The sequence below is a fragment of the Macaca nemestrina genome, chromosome 5 (genome assembly GCF_043159975.1).
Source record: "Macaca nemestrina isolate mMacNem1 chromosome 5, mMacNem.hap1, whole genome shotgun sequence".
NCBI lineage: Eukaryota > Metazoa > Chordata > Mammalia > Primates > Cercopithecidae > Macaca > Macaca nemestrina.
Genome location: NC_092129.1, coordinates 158,203,857 through 158,214,184, shown reverse-complemented (window position 1 = coordinate 158,214,184; position 10,328 = coordinate 158,203,857). Strand labels below are relative to the sequence as shown.

The 10,328-nt window shown below is 37.3% G+C and overlaps 1 pseudogene; it reads right to left on the bottom strand.

The window, feature by feature from the left end:
- Positions 1 to 7,220: 7,220 nt before the first annotated feature.
- LOC112426768 (histone H2A type 1-like) lies at positions 7,221 to 9,669 on the bottom strand (annotated as a pseudogene).
- Positions 9,670 to 10,328: the final 659 nt, after the last annotated feature.

Below are 10,328 nucleotides of genomic sequence, written 5' to 3'. Positions count from 1 at the left end.
ACCCCCTCTGCAGTTCTTCCTGCTTTTTGGCTGATGTAAGCTTCTCCACCTTCCCCTTAAGAGCGTCTCCTTGGGACCTCATAGGTGTCCTCTGGTTCAGACACTTGCATATAGTTATTTTGCTTTGCTTTGTGGTGTCTTCAATGTCTTTAGTCTTTTTTGAAAAGGTTAAAAAGAGATAAAATTATAATTAAAGAGTTCAGTATTTTTTGTGGTTTTTCCTTTGCTATTTTTGTTTTTCCCCCTTATTTGAAATTTTGTTAATATTTTTCTTCTTTGAAATATGTGAATTGTAATATTATGGATGAACTTGAAGTTCATTCATTCTGTTGCTTTCTCTTTCCCTGGGTCCTTGTCCTCTTCTCAGCAAACCAAACCAAACAAAACAAGCCTGACATAAATATAATATGATTTCTCCATTTGTTTATTCTTGCTATTTGTATGAGTATTCACAAACTGTAATCAATAATGCTTTGTATTATTTCCAAATTTGCACACATGCTATCATGTAGCATTTATGGCCATTCTATAACCACTTTGGAAAATAAGTGACATAAATTTGGCATACCTACATGTGCACAGTGAAAGCCAAACTCTCTCAATTTCTTGTGGTTAACTCTTGCGCTAACACCCAGGAAGTCAAAAGCACTGTCACTGCTTTCCAAATGTGTGTATAGTCCGCTTGTCCTTGTCTCATAGATGAGGCAAAGTCTTCAGAATCCTAGCTTTCTGTAGTTTATTTCCAGCTCTCTGAATGCCCTGGGTTCATAATCCAGACTCCTTTCTTTATATGAGCATTAGAATCAGCCATGGAAATTTAAACATTGTTCTGTGTTTTAATGACTTTCCTGGCCTTAGCTCATACTCTTCACTTTGACTTTAAATCCCTTCTTACTTTATGGCCCTGAGGAGATTTCCTTTAGATGCTGAGTTTGACTCTTTATATCTATTTGAATTGTATTGTGAGAGGAGAGTGCGTAAACTACCTCTCAACACCCTGGCTGAGACGTGGAGCCTGGTAGGATATATCACAGATCAAGAATTCAGAAGGAGGAACCCGGGTCCTGGGGAGGGGGAGTCAGAGCTACCATTTACTGCACATTTATTACATGTCATCCTCACAATGCTTTCAGGTAAGTTTTATTATATTCTTTATAAGATAAAAGAAAAAAAACCAGATTTCTTCTATCTGCACTTTAAGAATTTAAGTATGGAAAATTTAAGCCCATTATCATGTGGAGTAGTGTCAATTTCACCTTTCTAGGTAAAAGATTTTTCCCTGAGTCATTTCTGAAGGACTCTGGACCCTGGGATAAATAATGATCAACTTTGGGATTCACATATCACAGGAAATGTTTCTGACCTTGAATTATCCAAGTCAGAAAATGTTACTTGGTTTTGCAATTTAATGTTTAACTTTATTTAAAGTGCTCCAGAGTTGTTTACATGCTAGCTGGTTTGACTTGGAAGAAATAGACCCAACTTGTTTCTGTGTAGAAAGAATAACAATTCAGCTTTTCTTCACCTCTATAATTAAACACTTGAATGTGAATTGAGATATTTCCTTGACTTAGGTTGTAATATCCATCTTTTCTAAAAAAAGAAATTTACACTTTCCTTTCCAATAAGATTTATTTTTAAATTGCTTTGTTTTAGCCATGGGGATCATCAGAGAAGACAGAGTACACATTTCTCCTTTAATAGTTATCTTTAGCCAGGCGTGGTGCTTCACGCCTATAATCCCAGTGCTTTTGGTGGTCAAGGCCAGAGGATTACTTGAGGCCAGGAGCTTAGAAAAGCCTGGGCAATGAAGTGAGACCTCTTCTCTACAAAATTTTTTTAGAAAATTGGCTGGAGATGGTGGCACGCATTTGTAGTCCTAACTACTTAGGAGGCTGATGAGGAGGATTCCTTGAGCCTAGAAGTTCAAGGTTACAGTGAGCTATGATCATGCCACTGCACTCCAGCCTAGATGACACAGCAAGACTCTCTCTAAAACAAAACAACCACCAAAAAAAAAAAAAAAGTTATCCTCAGACTTGTTTCATGAGACTGTGAACACTGTTGTTAATAATCAGTCACATGACAACTCAGCAGGATGCAGGCTCTGATTCTGGTTTACATTTCAGAGGACTCCAGTGCATGATCCTGTTGTGATCATAGGAAACCTGTCTCTACTCTTGGTAGAGGAAGCCCAGAATGGGCCCAGGGAGAGGAAGCATCTTTCAGAGTCAGACCCTCCCTCAAAGCTCACAATGTCCAGCAGGGATTCTGATGAATCAGGGGTAGCTGTCAAGCAAACATACTGAATGAGCCTAAGTCTTAAAACAGAAGACTTGACTAAATGGCAGTGGTCATTCTCTAGAGCTTGGCTGGTTTTTCACACACACTCTGGTCTAAACAATGAACCCATATGTGATGTTATATCTGCTCAGAACCTTACATCTTCATGGTTCTGGCAAATCTTTTTTTCTCCAAGTTCAAGTCAGGCTTCTGTTTTGCCTTACCATCTCTATGACAAATGGAGTCAATCTGGTTACTCTAGTTATCAGTCTGACATCATCTGGTCATGGACTTGGCAGTCCATCTGGAACACTTGTGGGTGTTCTCTATTATTTTGCCTTCTATTTGTCTTCTAAAACCATCTCTATTATTTTGTCTTCTATCAGCTGAGCAAAATGGTGCATTTTTTGTTATCTACACAATGCATTCACTTATGTCCTAGATCTCCATACTGAAAACACATCTTACTTTTTTCCTTAGACGTGTCTGCTGTCTAGTGTACTTTCCACTTTCAATGCTGTTTCTTTCAGCAACTATTTTACCAGGAATGCCCAGCTAAAACTGCAAAATCATATATTGAGGACAATGGCTATGGAAAAGAAGAAAGAACAATTGTGACAAATATAATCTTTTGGAGAATACACAAAATAAAATCAGGAGTGCTTATGGGCTGAGGTGTTATATGCTTTCAGATAGAATAGTAAACAAAATTGATATCTGTAGTGCGTAAAGGATGTCATAATTATCAAGTGAGAAAGTGTTGCATTCTGTAACCAGCACAAGTTATTACAATTATACCATGCTGAATTCATATCAAGATAACTTCACTTACTACTTGGGACTTAGACTAAAGGTATTTTACTTTGCTGAGTCTCACTTGGAGATCATTGAAAAAAATTAGGAATAAATCATGCAACAAAATGAAACCATCCACCATACTTTGCATATAACAGAAAATCAATAAATGAAGGTCATCGTCTGTCATAATTATCATTATCATTATTATTTCTATTACCACCTCTGAAATGTCATGATTAATATTCAAGATTGAAATAAAGCAATTAAAAATCAAATTCATTCAAAATAATCAAATATAATTTAATTAAAAAGTTAGAGGCAGTCAGCCATCAGTCAAAAAATATTGAGTTACTATATGCATTCCAAAAAGAAATGTAAAGGGATAGCATTACCCACAAACAATGAATAAAATAAAATTCCCTATATTTTATTTAAATAAAATAAACAGATGATGTATAAACAGCATCCGTAAAACCTACAACAAACATTCCAAAGGTGAATCTTCGTTACAATCAGATACATAAAAGAGGTGTTTGCTACATCTATTCATTGGAAGGCATAACTAGCACAATAACATGAGAAAGAAATGTGAAGCAATTAGAAAAGAAGTAAAACTATAATTATTAGCAGATGATATGATTGTCTACATAAAAAAACAAATCTGTACATAAATTACTGTAATTAATGTGAGTTTAGCAAATTTGACGGAACGAAAAGTAATATTCAAAGACCAATTGCATTTTAATTACCAGCCCAAAACAAAAAAAAAATGATATTATAAAAAGAGATACAATTCACAATGGCAATAAAAGAATGTAACAGCAACAAAAGGATATAAAACCTAGGAATAAATCTAACAAAAAATGTGGAAGATCGTTATGTAGAAAATTGTAAAGTTTTATTGTAAGGTATTAAAGTCGAACTAAATAAAGAGACATAAGATTTTTATGAACAGGAACATTCAAAAATGTAAAAATCTCGTCTCTCCAGACTAATCCATATGCCATTCCAACCAATATTCCAACATAAATTTCCATATAATTTAATTTACTAAATATATCCTCAAATAAAGATTGTGGTTATCCCTTTCTTTGTAATCATTCTTCTACTCTGCCCCTCACCCCCTTTTCAGAGACTCCTTGTAACAAAGCCTATTTAACACTAAATATGTGCTGAGCACTATTCTGAGCATTTTATATATAATAACACTTTCACTTCTCACAGCAAACTTTTATGATAGGTACTATTATTATGCCAGTTTACAGAGAGGTTAAGTAACTTGCTAATAAGCTATGGAGTCAGAAATCCAACCACCCAGAAAGTCTGGCTGTTGTGTCCATTTTCTTACCCTCCAGACTATTTCGTCTGTTAGGCAAATATTGAAACCAACTTTCAACATCAGTTTCCTATAAAATTTCCCTCTCATTATTCTTCCTTTCGTATCTTGGCATTACTGTGAATTTGAGCTGTATCAATTTTCTTCCAAATTCCTGAGATCACCTGCCTACCTTCCTTCCCTTCTTCTCTCCTTTCCTTCCTTCTTCCCTACTTCATTTTTTTCTTATTCTTTCCTTCCTTCTTCCCTTCCTTTCTTATTTCTTTCCTTCTTCCCTAATTCTAAGGATATTTGTCATTTCTAAGAAAATCTTTTTCACACATCTAATTTTTAAAGTATGTCAGCATATATTTCTGATATTATTCATTTATTTATGTTAAATATTTATACTAACCTAACATTCCTCTAGTTTGGAGAGGGGTTCTAGCTTTTCTGTTAACTTTGGTGCTCTGTCTTGAAGTTGTTGAGTTGTACTTGGCTATTGGTTTTTATTACAAGTGATGGTGTTGAATTGCCGAATAGAAGAATACATTTCCAAAACTTAAATGTTATTTACTACTGAAGTGCAGGTTAATGAACTTTATGATTCTGAGAAATTGTCTTAGCAGATGAGGGTGAATGTTGGTTGTGCTGCCAGGATAGGTGTGTGAGGTGCTGGCATTTTGAATCTAGGGGGTCCATGTTCTCATCTGAAACATTTTTGTTTCTTAGCTCCTAGTAACCACGTCAGTCACTTAAAAGTGTAGCTAGATTGCAAATATTAACTTGGAGAAAAATGAAAAAGGTAATTTCTCTCTTATTCTCTTCTTTTTTATTTTATTTTTTCCCTCTGCCACCTTTATGAAGGGGAGTTTGCTGCGGCTTGACATGGCTTTTCTCAGCTTCCAACATTTATACCAAAAGCTCTTAATTTGGCTCAGTTCCTTTTGATTCCTCCCTCTCCCACTCAGACTCTTATTTTTCTCTTGGTGCTAAATCAGAATGAGGAGCAAGATCATGTCAATGTTGTTACAAGACAGGATTAAGGGCCAAACCTATTTATTGGCCTTTGAATTGCAAGGTTTAGTTTTTATTGTACTCAGTTTTGGCTTCTATTTGTCAGACACCTGTGCTTACAAGTGATAGAAGTCCAACTGAAATGGCTTTGGAAGAGAAAGAAAGAGAAAAAGAAAAGATGGAGACTCAGGTAGGTCACAGAAGATAAGAATGAGCAGCTGGAACAAGCACAGTTCCAGGGACCACTGCCCCAAAATAAATGAAGACCTTTCGAACTCTTATTTCAGTTGTTCTTTTGCACTTTCTCCCTTCTCTTAAATCTTCTCCAAGAGGCAACAGACAAGTCTGTTGGCAGTTTTGGAGTCTCATTCATCCCATCCATAAAAGAGAAGAGAAAGCAACTGTGTTCAAAACCTAGGAAAGGCTCTTACTGGCCCAGCCCAGAGTACTTTATTACCATTTGAACCAATTGTTGCAGCCTTGTGGGTGCAGTGCCAAGTTGTCTGATTGATCACTCCCATCATCCCAATGTTTTTCAGCCTACAGTCATTACTCTTATCAATTTAGCACCTCTTATCAATTTAGCCGGCATGGTTTTTTAAACAAAATGGATGAGGCTAGAATAGAATGGAACAGATCAGAGTGCATCCCACTTAGTAAGAGTCAGGATTTTTTGTGAAACTTTTGATTCTGCAACACATATATTTACATATTAAGCCTATATATTAGTATTGCAGCACATTTTAAAAATGTATATTTTTTACTCTAGGTCTGTCATACTCCAAAAGGGTTAAAATTCTCTCCTTACTGCACGTTTTATGTATTTTATTTCTATTAATAACACCTCTGCTTCTGAGACATAAATGCTTTTGCTTGGCCTTTCAAAAAGGACGGCCTAGAAAATAATTGTTCAACCATGTAATTGCTTCACTTTTCATTACCCTGTGGGTTTATTGGGCAGATACATCTATTTCTCCTCTGGACTCCAAAGTCAAAGGTTGTGTTTTGTATGCATGCTTCTTTCTTTACTCTAGGTCAAACTGTATTCCACAGTCCAGTCTGGGAACTGACGTAAGCTTCTAGTTGTTAGACGATGGTAGCCATCAAAGAAGCTTAAGGTGATCTATAGTTAGGTTTAATAAAAGTAAATTTTAGACTAAAATCTGCCATATGTACAGATATTTATGAAACCATCTAACCATCACATTGTGCCAAATGTTCATTCCTAGTGAATGCAACACCATTCCAAAGAGAGGATTTTGTTACCCTTAGAGTTAGTATCAGGCAAAAGGAAATCAATCTAAACCAATGCTTTGGACACAGGCTTATCTAGAAATGAAGCCTAGGGTACCCTCCATAAAACTACAGGTTACAGACCTTACTGAACTCTCCAAATCTGGACTCTGCAGAGTCCAGCTTTGGCAAAAATGTGGCTGATAGAGGGCATTGCAGGAGCGTCCTTTGGCCTGTAACCCTCTTTTACATCAGCTTGGCTGACCTCCCTGGAATGAGACCTCTTGGGGAAGTTGACAGCCCACAGAGTGAAACCTTAAACCAACTGGCACATACATACCTCCCTATATTAAAATATCTAAAGGCCAAATACAATCTGAACATGCCAAATAAAAAGCAGTTAAGCACGTCCCTTAGGCTTGAAGAAATTAATCATCAGTTGACAAATTCATTATAACTTGATGGCAAATAAAACAGCCTACATGAACAAAACTGCTTTATAAGTGCTTTTCTGGATATCACATAAAAATGTCTTTCACAAAATTATTAGTTTGGTGCAAAAGTAATCGTGGTTTTTGCCATTACTTTTAATGCGATTACTTTTGCACCAACCTAATACAGCTTGCATGGAAATCCAGTGCTAAACTCAGCTTTCAGGAAACCAGTGTGACATAATGTTGGTAAAGAAAACAAAGTGGAGAGTATCAAGAGTATGAAGGTAATGAATGAAAGAATGGAGAGACTTTATTGAAATACTCTTGGGCATTATCTGCCTGTACTTTTACTTGAACTCGTGGCTGGCTTTTGGTTTTACTTTTTCTTTCCCCTCGAAAAGTAGGTCATCTACTCTGCTGGGCTTTATTATCTGGAGACGTTACTTGCCCTTGGCCTTGTGGTGGCTCTTGGTCTTCTGGGGCAGCAGCAAGCCCTGGATGTTGGGCAGGACACGTCCCTGGGAGATGGTGACTTTGCCCAGCAGCTTATTAAGCTCCTCGTCGTTGCGAATGGCCAGATGCAAGTGGCGCAGGATGGTGCGGGTCTTCTTGTTGTCGAGGGCCGGGTTGCCAGCAAGCTACAGGATCTTGGCGGTCAGGTACTCCAGCACGGCTGCCAGGTACACCTGCGCTCTGGCCCTGACCCGCTCGGCATAGTTTCCCTTCCGGAGCGGACAGCGCTGGAGCCTCAGCCAGGGAAGACCAAGTCTGGGACTTCAGCACGAGCCTCGCCGCCCTGCTTCCCACAACCAGGTGTCCCCTGCGAAGTAGTGCCCTCTAATGCCAAACCAAAAAGACTATATCCCTTACACACACACACACACACACCCCTTAATGGCTAACTTCTCTGGAAGGTGCCTCATTCAAGCAAAGCAGAACTGCAGATACTTTTACATGCCTTTTTCCACTATTTTGTATGCAATCAGACTTTTTCCAGACTTTCTTTGAATACAAATATCTGCAGGATTTTCCTTATCACCTGTAGACACTTTTTCCCTTTTCAAGGAAGCTAGAAACAGATTTTGATGTGCCTGAAGTTTTGAAGTGTTCTACAATCTCTAGAAAGGGCTCCAAGAAAGCCATGTGTAATATGCATTTTTTGTATAATTTGAGAATATTTATTTCTTCTATAGAGGGCAAGTAAATGAATTGGATGTGAATGTATGAAAGTCATATGTTATGTATTCATGGAAATTAATAAGTATATCATACATAGGTTGAGAAATGGGAGGACAAAGAGATACCTATGTTCGTGAGGCCTGAAATAAACAAGACACCTGGGCACAAGATACTTACAATATACTAAATATACAGCTAACACTAAATATCCAGGGTACACCGAAGGTTATACGAGCACCCAGTATTTTCAAGGCCTTGATTCAGCCACCTACTGAGGACACCCCTTCTGCCACCATGTGTTCTCTGTTCAAGAAACACACTACTATTCAGCCTTTAACAACAAGGAAGTCATGCTATTGGTGAAAACATGGGAGAACCTAAGGAACATTAGGGTAAGCAAAAAAAAAAAAGCAGGCACAAAAATACAAACACATAATCTCACTTGTATATGGAATCTAAGTATATCAAACTTATAGAAGCAGAGAGGAGAACAGAGATTACCAAATGTTACGGGTTGGGGAAATGTTGGTCAAAGCATATAAAATTTTAGTTAGACAGGAGGAATAAGTTTGGTTCAGGAGATCTATTGTAAAACATGGTGACTGTAATTAACACAATGATTGTATACTTGAAAATTGCTATGAGAGTAGATTTTAAATGTTCTCACCACAAAAAGATATATATGTGAGGTAATGGATAATTATCTTGATTTAGCTGTTCTACAGTGTATACATATATCAAAACATCATGTTGTACACCATAAATATATATAAGATTTATCTGTCAATTTAAAAAAAGAAATAAATAAAACCCATAGCTGTTTAGCATGTCTTTCTCACAGAGCAAGTGTGTGACATTATCCTCTCCTATGGTACTTTCTGTCTGTGGGCTCCCTTGTTGGAATCTCAGTGGTAGTCCTTGTAATCGCACCATTAGCTGGGAAAGTTAATGTGGCAGAGAAAGACAGGATGTTTGCACATTCTGTACTCCCAGAGTCAGCACTATGGTCCTCCCATCTTGCTTGCTCCCTATACTAAGTACGTAAAATTACGCTAACTTTTTCCCTTGCTTCTTGCAGCAGATTTTAAATTTGTTTAACCAACCATGCATATCTATCATCTTCATTTGGCCTGTGAGATTTTCTGTTCCATAGATGGCCTGCCTCCTTATAGCAAACTTGGAAGCTCCATCGCATCAGAATATTTTCCAACAAGATACCAGGGTTAAGATCAAGAAAGACGAGAGAAATGGAAGTTCAGTTGCTGGGAGAATCCAAGTGAATAATCTAGTAATCTTGTAAGATGTTGAAACAGATACACTGACATCTGATCCAAGGCCATGTGAATCATAAATTCCTTTTGCAATGGCATCCTTGAGTGGATCACTGGTAAGGCCTCCCACCTGACCCATTGTAACAGATGATTGACCATTACCTCCAGGCAGTTCAAAAGGCCAAATGCTTTTTGCTGCCTGGGGAGCTGGCCAAGCACACTATTGGCTAACACCAAGTACACTAGCTGCCAGTGAGTTCCTTTTATCAGACTTCAACATCATATACCAAAGACAGTTTCAGAACTACCTTGGTTTTTAAAATTAGAGTTCTAGTTAATGTATTCTTCTTGCTAATAATTTTTTGGTTGTGTTAATAATTCATGGATTGTGAATCACCCAATCCACTAGTACATTAACACAGCAGGGGGTGGGGGAGAAATTTTAAATTTCTCTCAGCTTTAACATGTTTTCTTATGTGGTTTGTTTTCTTTAGTGGTTTGTTTTCAAGATTATAGAGTACTTTGTGCATATGCTCTAATGTACCACTTATGAAGTGACAGCCTCTGTTGCTTTGCTTTTTCATTGAAGTCTTTAAATATCATTTCATGCTCTGAAGTTTAAGTATTATCTTCATAATGTTCTCAACCTCTTATGGTATCTTGGTTTAATCTGTTTCCTAATTTGCTAGTCCAACTCCTTCTCCATAATTTTTAAAATAATTTTTCCAATTTACTAAGATTTTGAATCAGTCCTGGAGACATTGGTCCCTCAATCTAAGTGCTATGTTTTCCAGGATC